This window comes from Ambystoma mexicanum, chromosome 11 (genome assembly GCF_040938575.1).
Source record: "Ambystoma mexicanum isolate Mex_15411 chromosome 11, UKY_AmexF1_1, whole genome shotgun sequence".
NCBI classification, from domain to species: domain Eukaryota; kingdom Metazoa; phylum Chordata; class Amphibia; order Caudata; family Ambystomatidae; genus Ambystoma; species Ambystoma mexicanum.
Genome location: NC_090934.1, coordinates 1,229,937,574 through 1,229,950,696, shown reverse-complemented (window position 1 = coordinate 1,229,950,696; position 13,123 = coordinate 1,229,937,574).

Genomic DNA, 13,123 nt, shown 5'->3' with positions numbered 1-13,123 from the left:
AAGAGAATATTCCCCCGAGCTCGCCTACCACTGTGGTGGAGGAAGTTGGTCAATCGCCCGGGCCTGACGAGGAGGTGGCGATGCCTGAAGTATTTGACCCCAACGATCATCCTGAACTAAAAGACTTGTTAGTTGAAGGAGGTCCTGATAGGGACGAATTCAGTAAAGGCCAACGTGAGTGCCCATCTCTGGAAGGCCTAAGGAGACAGGCCTGCTCCCAGCTTGAGGGTGAACCTCCTGGGACGCATAGGATTTATTGGGAAGGTGGACTCCTGTATAGTGAGCCCACAGAGTCTACAGGAGACCATAGGAGGTTGGTGGTTCCCCTTGCTGTTAGGCCCTTCCTCCTGCAGTTGGCGCATGAAGTTCCCCTTGCTGGTCACCTTGGTATGAAGAGGACCAAGCAAAGGTTATCCATGCACTTCTACTGGCCCAAGATGGGGGTGCAAGTAGAAAGTCACTGCAGGAGTTGTGCCTCCTGCCAGTTGTCTGGTAAGGTTGGCGCGACAATCCAAGCTCCGTTGGTACTGCTCCCAGTTGTGGGGGTACCATTTGAAAGGGTAGGGATCGACATCGTTGGTCCCCTTGACCGGCAAACATCCTCGGGCAATAGGTTTATCCTGGTGCTGGTCGACCATGCGACCAGATATCCTGAGGCTATCCCATTGAAAACTGTAACTGCCAAGTCAGTTCCAAAAGCTTTACTTGGCATATTTACTAGGGTTGGCTTCCCTAAAGAAGTTGTGTCGGATCGTGGCAGCAACTTTATGTCGAGGTATATGCATGCTATGTGGAAAGAATGTGGGGTCACCTACAAGTTCTCTTCTGCATACCACCCCCAGACCAATGGTCTGGTGGAACGTTTCAACAGAACGTTAAAGAGCATGATTGGGGCTCTGGAGGAACCTCAGAGAAGAAAATGGGATCTTCTTTTACCATGCTTACTGTTTGCCTACCGAGAGGTACCACAGGAGGGTGTTGGCTTCAGCCCCTTCGAACTTCTGTTCGGTCATCCCGTACGGGGACCCTTAGCCATCGTCAAAGAGGGATGGGAGATGCCCACTCCCCCTGTTACTACCAACGTAGTTGATTATGTGCTAGGGCTCAGAAAACGGATGGTACTTCTGATGGGCTTGGCTAGTGATAAATTGAAGGCAGGACAAGCGCTGGTGAAACATTGGTACTACCAGAAAGCTTCCCTCATCAACTTTACACCTGGTCAACAAGTCCTGATCATGAATCCCATAAGGCCTCGAGCTTTACAGGACAAATGGTCAGGCCCTTACACAATGGTGGAGCCCCTGGGTGAGGTTAACTATTTAGTGGACCTTGGAAGGCCTGGACAGGCTCCAAAAGTGTTTCACGTGAATAGGCTGAAGGCTTTCGTCCCAAGAGTCGAAATCGCAGCACTGCTACTGGCTTCAGATGTTGAGGAAGAGGAGTCTGAACCTCTCCCCGACCTGTTCCAAAGCGGTCCTTCAGATAGCTCCTTTGAGGGTGTCCGAGTGGCCCCTCACCTGACTTCTGATCAGCAGGCTGAGGTGAAAAGTTTGCTTAGGCAGTTTTCCCCCCTGTTTTCACAGTCGCCTGGTTTGACACCTTGGTGCAAACATAACATTGACACAGGAGACAGTGTACCTACCAAAAGTAGGGGATACAGGATGTCAGACAAAGTACGGTCTTATATTAAGACCGAGGTCAACAAGATGTTAGACCTTGGGGTGATTGAACCCTCTAGTAGTCCTTGGTCCAGCCCTGTGGTTTTGGTTCCAAAGGCAGGCACTTCTGAATTGAGGTTCTGCGTGGATTACAGGGCTCTGAATGCTGTCACCAAGACAGATGCACACCCCTTGCCTCGAACAGATGCGCTGGTGGATACTTTGGGTGCCTCCAAGTACCTCAGCACGTTTGACCTCACTGCTGGCTATTGGCAAATAGCTTTAGCAGAACATGCCAAGGAGAAGACAGCATTTTCTACTCCAGACAGCCTTTACCAATTCCGGGTAATGCCGTTCGGGTTGAAGAAAGCACCTGCCACTTTCCAGAGGCTTGTGAATCATGTGTTGAATGGGTTGGATTGGACGAATTCTGTCTTGCATATCTGGACGATATAGCAGTTTTCAGTGCCACCTGGGAAGACCATGTGAAACACCTCGGGATTGTGCTCCAGGCTCTTCAGAAAGCACACCTGACCATGAAGGCTAGTAAATGCCAGATTGGACAAGGCTCAGTGGTTTACCTTGGACATGAAGTAGGTGGAGGGACGTTACAGCCTCTTCCCAGTAAAGTACAAGCAGTACAAGACTGGCCTACCCCCACTACGCAAACCCAAGTGAGAGCCTTCTTAGGACTCACGGGGTATTACCGCAATTTTGTGGCAGGCTATGGCACCATAGCTGCCCCTCTGACTGCCCTCACAACTCCGAAGAAACCCAAGAAGGTAACTTGGACCGACGAGTGTGAGAAGGCCTTCAATGGCTTAAAAGACTCCTTGTGCAAGGCCCCTGTCCTCAGGGCCCCTGATTATCAAAGACCTTTTATCGTGCAGACGGACGCCTCTGACACTGGGATAGGAGCTGTACTATCACAAGTAGATGAGAAGGGTAAGGAACACCCTATTGGTTTTATTAGCCGCCAGCTTAAGGACAGAGAGCTCAGATGGTCCACGGTAGAGAAAGAATGTTTCTCTGTTGTGTGGGCCCTAAGGAAGCTGAGGCCCTACCTCTATGGGACCCACTTCACTGTGCAAACTGACCATAAGCCCTTAAAGTGGCTAATGAACATGAAGGGGGAGAATCCAAAGTTGCTTAGGTGCTCCATAAGTCTACAAGGCTTCGACTTCACTATTGAGCATAGGCCAGGTGTCCAACATAGCAATGCTGATGGGTTGTCCAGAATGTTTAACCGACCTGAACAAGAGACTCATCCAGGGGTGGATTAGTTCCCCCTGTCCATAGTCTGGGAGGGGCGAGTGTTAGGAAAGATTTCATAATTGTAGGTAATTTTCCTTCCATGTGGCAACCCCTAAACTTTTTGCTGTTGTTTTTCACCTTGTTCTTGACTTTGCCAGAGAAGTACAGCCTTCTGCCGCAATCCTCTGGGCTTTCGCTCCTTTCTTACGGGGAAACTGACATGCCCTTAAGACAGTCAGTACCGGGGAACGCTGTTTCCCGTAGTTTCTTTTATCATGTTGCGGCTTTCGTGCAACATGACACAAGAGGGCACTGTAAGCTAAATTACAGCTCTCTTGGGTCTCTAGCCTTCTACAGGCCCTAGATACTCGTTTAGGATTGTATCTGATTTGTGCAAGTGATTCAGGGACGGGAATGGTGGCAGCGATCGTTTCTTGTGTTTTGAGCTCCTTTTGGCGTTCTAAGCACATTTCTCGCGCTTAACCCAAAATGGTGGCCTGGCTCCCAAAATGGCCAGACCACGAGGCTCCTTTGTCCTGTCCGCTGACCGTCTTGCTCCCTTCACCTTCCCCAGGTCGAGCCGACCCGGGGCCTTCCTTATTTGGGCATGTACTTTCCCGCGAAACACGGATGCTTTCGCGGGCTTCTACATGTCTTGTGTGTGCCTCCAGGATGTGGGCTGGGATGTCTGGTCCCAATACACATCCTGGGTGCCAGAGAATCTAGGGTGCTGTGAATGCCTGGGACCACCATGGTCCGTGATTGGTCCACGAATGGTGTGAGTGTTGATGAGCGGATCTCCCATTGGGTCCCCTCCGTTATGGCACGAAGCGAACCGTGGATAAGAGGGGGCTGGAAACACCACTACCAGGTCGATCTCCTGAGTTCTCACGAACGAAGGAATACAGGAGCCAAGTATCCTGCAACCAAGAGGCTGGACCGAGGAATCGCTGGTGACCCGCTGAAGGACTTCTCCTCTGCACTGCTGTCGCCTTGTGAAACCCTTTTCACCTTTGATTGAACCCAAAGGCCTGTACTGGTACTTCGACGCTTGGAATAGCGGGAACAGCTATTCTCAGCATCTTCACCATCTCCTGCCAGTAAGCCTTCGGAAGCGTCTCTGGGCCATCCAGCTGACTGACCAGCTTACACGGGAGTCTTGCTCTGTAACCGCCGCCAGGTTGTGTAGTATTTCGAGTCCTTGTCACTCTCACACGCTTCTTACACTTGGTGTTCCCAGGTCTGAAGTGAGTAGTGTACATTTGGCTCAGATACACACGGCCGCTCCGTTGCCCTGCTGTGGCAACAAACTGTGCGGGTTTCTTCGATTGGGACGTCTTTTTACTCAACAGGACGACGAGGCGTTCCCTGCTCTTCTGAACCTGCCAGCTACTGAAACGGACACGGAGAAGCCTGGGTCTGCTTGCATCGGGGACCGGTGAGTAGCATAGCTAGGATCTGGTCGCCCTCCTGCAGGAGCCCATTGCTTTTCCCCGCTGTGTCAAACAGCACCCTTTTCCGTACTCGCGCTCTGCTTCTGCCCACTGTGGAGGCTGCGCTTGAGTCGCGGAACTTTGTTCTTCTTTTGTGCACTAAACTGAACTGCCTGATTTCCCTCGAAGAGCTTCTCCTTTTGCCCGTTGGCACCAGCGCGTGCAGGTACTTTTGAGCACAAGGCTCCACTCTTCGCAGGACTCGGACTTCCATCTAGTTAGGTGCCTCTGAAGGCGAACTGGGTCTAAGCATTATTTCGCACTGCCTGTCTTCCTTCCCTTTTAGGTGGACTACCCATTTCATGCATCTAACGCTTGAGACTGTCGTATTGGTATATATATTGTGTTGATATGGTATGTGTTGGTTTACTAGCGTTGTGATTTTCTCGCTACGGTCATTGTTTTAAAGGCCTTGAAATAAATGTGTATATATTTTTAATATAACAACTGTTTGGAGTAGTTTGTAAGTGTTCTTGCTTTGTGTGCTCATTGCGGGCTTTCAGTCACCCTCACCCCTCTTGAGACCTAGTCTTGACCGCCGCGATCGCTACCTTGATTGGTCTGGCTCGTCCAGAGGTTACCCTGTTCCAAGTAATTAGGTTGGCCTTCTGAACTTCTGCGCCACCAGGACAGAGTTCAGAAATCCGTCTTAACATGGACCCACTCAAAATGATACTTCATTAATTTTTCACGATAGTGGGGCAACGTTTTACACATATGATGACGAGGTGCATCCATATAAGCAAACACCTTTTTTGTCACCCTTTTTCCTAAACTTTTTTAACACTCTGCCTTCCCGCTTTTACTCTTAACACCTTCTAATTATTCCTCCCTTTACACTTACCCCTGCTCTTTCTCACACACAGTCACTCACTCTCATACTTACCTTTTTTCATCGTTCACCCCAACCTGAACCCACTGCCTTCTCCATAGGCCCTGCCCTTTCACACGACTCACACACAATTGCGTTCTCAATGAATGCTTGAATGGCCCTCTCCACAGGCCCACCACCTTAACAACTATGCTCTATGTTAATGTGTTTAATGGTCGATTGCTCCTCCTTCATACAGCATTGCCCTTTGAACGCGATACAGAGCTCTTCCAATATTTACAAGTTCATTCGGCTGCGGCTCTTCTGCTGCGTCTGCAGCCATAATAAGATTAAACACACACACTAACTACACCTATTCACGCTAGGTCTACTACTGCTCCAACACATCAATGCATATGTCTTTTCTCTTTTTCTTCACAACCTTCAATAATCCTTAACCCACAAAAATGTTTATGACACAACTATACCAATGGCCTGCACTACGTGCAACTCTCGCCTAACGAGGTCCGCCACTTACCACGCAACCTCCTGCTCTAATTCAGATGTGCCACTGCAGTAGACCTAAAATCTAAGAGTACTACGGCCAATGGCCCTCTACCTCTTGAGGGTGCGTCCTATACACCATAAAATAATCCCTCCCGCTCCCTGCACGTTCATGCAGGGGTACACTTACGTATCCTTTTTAGCAGATTCTTCACTCCTCTAAACCTTGGTGTCTCCTTTTAAAGGCCAGCACCCCTTCAGAGCAAAGGTAGCGCTCTGACCAGGCGGACCTTTGGGAACTTGGCATCTGAAGGCCTCCTTGATATTTCAGCTCTTAAGACTGGTCAGTCAACGCTATCCCATACTCCTCCGGGAATCCGGCTGGAATCCCCACGCCTGGTCTGGAAAGCTGATGAACTCGATGGGGCCTCCAGAAATGTTCAGATGGTTGCCAGTAAAAATTACAAAAGTAGTCAAAAAGGAGTGTACACCAGGCAAGAAGTATCACAACTTTAATCTAGGCCCAGTCACAGCTGGGAAAGCGACATTGAAACAGAATGTGGAATAGAACTGCATGAAATGTGCTGTCAAATATACACCCAAAAACAAAAGCTTTTATAACATTAAGATCTAATTTGCATCAATCACTTTGCAACATTAAAATGTCTCTCCACAAGAATCTGATTGGTGGGATCATATCACACCCCTATGGGTGCCGCAAACATTACCACACCACCCTAGTTTCCCATTGTGACATCACAATCCAACCCAATTCTCTCATCATTGTGACAATTCATTGAAACATTTGAGATGACCAGCGGATCTTTATTCAACTGCCCCGGTCATCTCATCTATGTTCTCATGAGAAAATCTTCTACCATGACACTGTCAGAAACTTGAACAAAGAACAAGTTACCATGTTAATGTTGCACATTCGGAACTCTTCAACCTTCTTCCCAGGCAGAGATGTACTCAGGGGCAATTTGAAACTGCCATGGGTTTTCTGAAAACATTAATAGATCAGGCTTTGTAAATGAATATGCCAAATTATTAAATGATAGTGCATTCATTGCCTTTCTGCGGCACCCATGAGCTCTATTTTATGACCTTGAAAGTAACAAAGATTGTTCGTTTCCTACTGTGCGATCCTGGGATTGTGAGGTTTGTGATGTGTTACCAGCTGCCGCTGCTACTAAGCAAATTAATGAAATGAACACTCATTTCTAAAAAGCATGCTCTGAGGCCTATTTGCAGCGATACCATAGATTTCACCAAATCCAATTTCACCTACTCTGCAATCTTTGAATTTTATTTTCTTCGAATTGGTTAGGTAAGTAAGTACATTTCAAAACATATATGGGGTGGGGCAAGGGAATTGGATAAGGTAGGGGGAAGTGCGTGGGGAGGGAGGGTTTCCCCTGCATCATTTTTTAAAAAACAAAGATTTTTGTTGTTGAAGATTACTCCTTTAGGTGAAGTGGATTCGGTGAAATCACGGACATTCTATACGCAGTGCTCAGCCTATTGCTAAACCTTATATACTTACCTGTGGCCTATCTTTATTATCTATGTTTTATTAACTTGGCCTATCTTATTTAGCTATGTTTTAACTTGGCACACGATTATCAGGGTATTCTTCAGCCTCGTGCAAATAACTGCACAGCTATCAAGGACGCCCCCGTCCCCGTTCAAAAGGCTTCTCCCGCAGCTGGTAAGTTCGCGCCTTTATACTGCGCTGAACTTGCTGCCATTTGCATCTGAAAGAAATATTGTTCTTTTGTCATTGTGAAAAAGGTTTGATCACCTTCAGTTATGGTGTGTATACATAGAAACTACATAGAGAAATGCTCGATGTCATTGTAATTAAAAAAAAGTCTTTACTTTATTTTTCTATTTAAATGTAATCCTTCATATTAAATAGCTATGAGAAAATACCAAAGTGTATGTGATTGAGGGGATCTCAGAGGAGTGACCAGGCATTCCTTTGATGTTTTCAGGGACTACAGACTGTAGATTGTTTTGCTCCTTCTAGCCAGGAGTTTTCCCAGAGCACCTGAAGCATTTTGAACAAATGTATTGTATCTACATTTCAACTACACTTAGGTAAATCTTATGGGCCCAGGATGTGGGGAACAGGGAGGTAACACAGAAATGCTGTTTCATAGGGCGCTTGCACTGGAGGATCCAGGCCCACAGGATTCGCCCGGTGCAAATGGAGCTGCTACCTGGGAATTAGGAATAGTCTAACTTCTCTGTATGCATGTCGATACTAGTGCACGAGCATCAGGGAACTCGATGGGGGGGTCGGGGAAGAGCAGAGCGGTTGGGACCTCACCTTGTCTCGCTTTGCCCCCCCCTCATCCCCATCCTGGTACCTATTGGCAGGCCATGGGGCTGGGGCCCACACTAAGTGAGATTATGATTTTTGTTACTCTTGATGCCAGAGAGCGGAGCAGCCTGATGCTTTTGACTCCTGCACCATGCCACTCCCCTTCTTCCTTTCCTAATGCCCACTATTTTCTTTTTTAATTTGGACTATTAGGTGTCACTTGTGACACCTCTAAACCGAAGCTATTGCATAAGAGTACATACAGGGAGAAATGGCATATGAGTAGGGGCGGACAGCGTGTAGGTGTTTGATTATTTGTTTTGCCCACCTTTTGACTGCCCGTGGCCATGCTAATCCCTATGCCCATTAACCCAGTTCATGCCCCTTCCCGCCCAAAACACCTCCTCATGGGAACCCGTTCAGCTAGCTTTATCAAGCCATGCCATCAAACTTTGCACTTCCAGTGTTTTTTCAAAGCCATCTCTGAGAGTTAATGACTTTATTGTAGTTGTAAACCCGCTAGCAGTGTAATAAGAAGGTCTTAGCGCGATTTATAAGCACCATACCTGTCCTTCACTGAAGTCCTCTTGAAATAAAACATTGGTAAAAGCCAAGCATTACGCATTTGCCAGGCACTGCTATTAGATGCCCAGGTACTCAGACCATTTTGCCCCTGCTAACATGAATGGCCAGTTAACACTATGGTCGTGCCTGGCAAGTGCCTTTCCCATGCCCAGGGGAGTTGCTAGGTCTGGAAAAGACCCGGGGCTAAGCTGATGTCGGTACTGTTGGGACTGGGGGCTAGCTAGTCTTTTGGCTGTAGCTGCTGAGATTCTATCCGGGGCTACAACCAAAAGATCAGGGGCTATAGCCCTCTTAGCCCCCCCCTAGCAACGCCCCTGCCCATACAAAGGTCAAACTGTTGGCATTGCCAATGCTTGTTTTAGATTATACTGCCTCATTTCTGTGCGGGTGGATCACGGTAAGGGTGGGGTTTCTTACTGCCATAATGAAGACAGCCCATGGGCTGTATCATTAGCTCTGTCCCCAGAGGGGTCACAGCTGGGAGATATATTTGACCTCAGCAAGGACAGCCACCAAAGCCGAGTGTTTCAGGTACGGCCAATCAAGTGAGTATCGAAGTGCAGGTGAGTATCTAAAATTGTGTTTGTTTACATGAGTTGTTTTCTTTTTTAGATACACAGCGCTTTATAAATACAAGTATTGGCAGTAAACAAGCAATGCAGTCCATTTAGATTCACTGCATTAGGAAACACTTACATGTTAAATGCATTACTTATGCCATAAGCAGACATGAATGAATTACATTTTACAATTCATTGAAATGATTTGCCAGCCTAAATAGGTGTCAATGTCATTATTTACATTTGTTCCACCTGGCAAAATGAATATTCAATAATGAAGGCATAAAATAAATGTAAACCCATACCTATATGCCATTTAGTGACCCCTGATTTTTATAAGGGGTTACATATATGTGTGGAGTGCTTCCTCTCGGCTCTTCCTCAGCCAAAATCTCAGCTTCTTCTTCTAATTCCAGAGGCCACTGATTCAAAGAGGAAAACATTAGATTGTCCCTGCCAATCACCACTTTCTGCAGTTCCTTCGTGCACAATGGCAAGGGTGACACGTAGGCTCACCTGGGCGCCATCTTGGAGGTCAATCACCTCCTTGAGCGTGAATGTGATCTAATTACACAGTGTTTCATTAAACTGGTACAGAACGCTATAAAGACTCTGGTGACTTTCCGTAGCCTGCCTTAGAACAGCTAAAACTCGTCAGGTGCGCAACTGCAGGGGTGTTGGTAGGTCTGATCCAGGGCTACGCTAATCTTGTGGCTGTTGGGACTCGGGGCTAGCTAGCCTTTTGGTTGTAGCTCCTGAGATTCTGTCCGGGGCTACAACCAAAAGACCTGGGGCTATAGCCCCCTAAGGCCCCCCCTAGCGCCGTTACTGTGCACAAGGCCACTTAGCTCATTAAGGGCCCTCCAGGATTAAGTTTAAATTAAATGATACAGAAAAACTGAATTATTTTGTCATGATTCATAATGGTGTTTCATCTTGGTGTGTACAGATCTACACATTACCAAATGAAATGGCAGATTCTAGACACGTGCTAGGCCTGTTCCAATCAATGTCAGCAATCTGGGGGTAATCTTCCCGGTCAATAGCACCGTCTTCCCGGCACCATCCTACCACTGCGAGCCCAGCTCTTCTATTTCCTTTCTGGAACAGAAATGTTATTACTCCTCAGATCAGAAAATTAATTATGCTCCGGATTCTCTGAGAATAAATGTAATCTGTTATTAGCTTCTGATATAAACAAGCCAGATACAAAACAGCATGATCTCCTGCAACACCGCACAGTGATTCAACCCGTGGCCAATTAGTGCAGCAAGTGTTTGTGGCCTGCTGTTCAATGTTGCTGCGATAATATAGCGATATATCGCCTTCTTGTAGCGCTCATCGCCACAGCATGTGCATTAGAGACATCGTTGGTCACGGGAAACCGGTCCACGCCTTTCCACTTGCAGAGTTTGACCAACCATGGCTCAATGTGAATAAAATCTACCCGTCTATAGGCCCTGGCCGGAACTTCCGTTGGGATGAAACATAAGAGAGTGCAGAAGATGCTCTTCTTGTTACTTGTGTTCTTGTAACGTGTACCTCCACCCACCGGGAGCTGGATCCACCACGGAGGGTGTACCATAGAGGGGCGTAGCTCATAGCAAGGACTGCATTGGTTCGGATCCCCGAATTGTATGGACATCCAACATGGAGGCTTCCGTTGGCCATGTCCTGAACGTTGCATGTCATAGCTGTCAGGCGGACTGTGCTAGAGATTCCATGTGATACCATTTGCTCGCGCAGCTGTGATGCAAGTAGTATCCACCATAGGACACCACTGCATACCCAAAGGCTTACTGGAATCGTTCTCCAAGTGGAAAGCTGTGGGATACAAGGGTTTGGGCTGTCACAGTCAAGGATGAACCAAGGTAATGCCATTTGTAGGAGTTGTGGGGATGACAAACTCTGGATCAGTTGGGCGCTGGTAGGGTATGGTGGCCCAATGGTCGCTTGTTGAGCGATTAGATAAATTATATGGTCCAGTCAGGTTATAGTCATTAATTTGTTTATTTTTGGTTAGTTGGCACCAAAGAAAACATCATTGTAGAAATGAATGACAAGTTTTTGACATGGTAACTCGCTACGCAGCTGACGCGTGTTTCAACCTAAGTCTTTTTCAAGGCTGTGATTTGGTGATGTTGTGATGTGCACCGTGAAGTGACATTGTGATACCCATTGTTAATTTATAACATATATATTCCATTCAATATGCATGTATTTAATAATTTGTTCCAGTCATGCGGAAAGGAAGCACATTGTGATAACAGATTAGTAATTTAGCAAAACCTATGATAATGAGTGGTGGTGATGGGGTAAGTGACAGGGCAGAACATATAGCAATTGATGGTTACATTTAGGCATGACAAGATGTATAGTTACAGTGTGAAGTTAATTGAGACAGAGTAAGAGACAATGTACCAAGGGAGAGAAAGGAAAAGGAGAGTCAATTAGTTGAGCCAAAGGCCAAAAGAATTCAGTAAGACAGCCTAGTTGGGTAACTGTAGAGGAAGAGGAGTCTTACCCAATTGAGTTAAAGGGTGGACTTCAATTGCTGTAAGCTGGTCCTCCCAGATAAGGGCGTTGTCATGATCTCTGCTTCCAAAAGATCAGGACTTGCCCGACTCCCTTGGAAGCAGACCCATAACCCCGGTTCCGAGTGCCAGCCAGTCCCAATTGGGACCTTTTGGACCCTGTCCTGGTGCCAGTGGCACCAGGCTCATAAAGATGCCCAGTGCCAGCGCTGGAAGCGCCGGGCTCATAATGCTTGGGTGGACTTACCTGCAGCAGACCATGCTGCTTACTTACCTGCCAGTTGAACCCCTGATCCTCTTCTGTTTGGGACTACTTTTCCTGTTGGGTGGGGCAGGAGCCACTCCCTAGGTTCAGAACACTGGAACTCTTCTGGAAAGCAGGAACTCTTTTCTTACCTAGGCGTGGCTGTGGAAGGAGACACCTAAGCACTACAGGAGGCTATTTAGACCACACCCGTTGGATGAATCTTGCTTTGCGTTATTCTGCATTCTCTGCAGCAGAACGCTCATCGTGTCTTCTGCTTCTGATCCTGGGCCTAAGGGAACAAAGGCTTACCATCCTGGAATCCAGTCTTCAGCAGCACCTGTAAAGACAAAGAAAGAACAGGTTAGCACTACGGTCTTCAGTGGCAGCGCATCTCTTACGTGGTCCATCGGCTGTCACCAACGCTTCGCGCTGCATTCCGGCATCTGAAAGACAAAGGCTTACCTACTCTTCGCATGCTCCGGAGGTCTTCGCACTGCATTCCGGTATCTGAAAGACAAAAGCTTACCAGCTCTTCGCACGCTCCGGAGGCCTTCGGCGCTGCATCCCGCATCTGAAAGACAAAAGAAGGTGCGTTTAAAGACATTGGGCAACTTTATTACTCACGTGCCATTACTCCTTCCCACGCCGAATCCAGTGGGTATTCCAGCACCCTTCAGCTTCTCTAAAGCTCAGAACTTGTACCTGCAAGATAAAAGGGACAGTTAGTGCGCATCGTGAAGCAGGCTACAAGCGCTTACTTACGTGCTTCCAGGCGCTTCTATTCCTCACGCTGGTTCGATCCTCAACTCTCATCAGCCCGCCATCCGCCATCGCCGGAACCCTGCAAAACAAGAGATATCATTACAAAAGACTTTTAAGACATTTGAAGTGCCCAGAACTTACCGTTCGTGCAGTAAACGACGGACAGCAGTCCTCTGAGGTCAAGAGGCCTGCACCCTTATCCAGTGAAGAAACTGGTTACGGCACCCTGCCCCGAGGCAGATGGAGAGCTCGGCGTTCACTTACCTAAGGTGAGGGCGTTAACCTTTGGGGTTCTACAGGAGAAGAGAAAGGGAAGAGGAGAGAGGCACCCAATAACCCCAGTTCATTAATCCCATATTTTCTATCTGCAGACATCTTACTCTTCG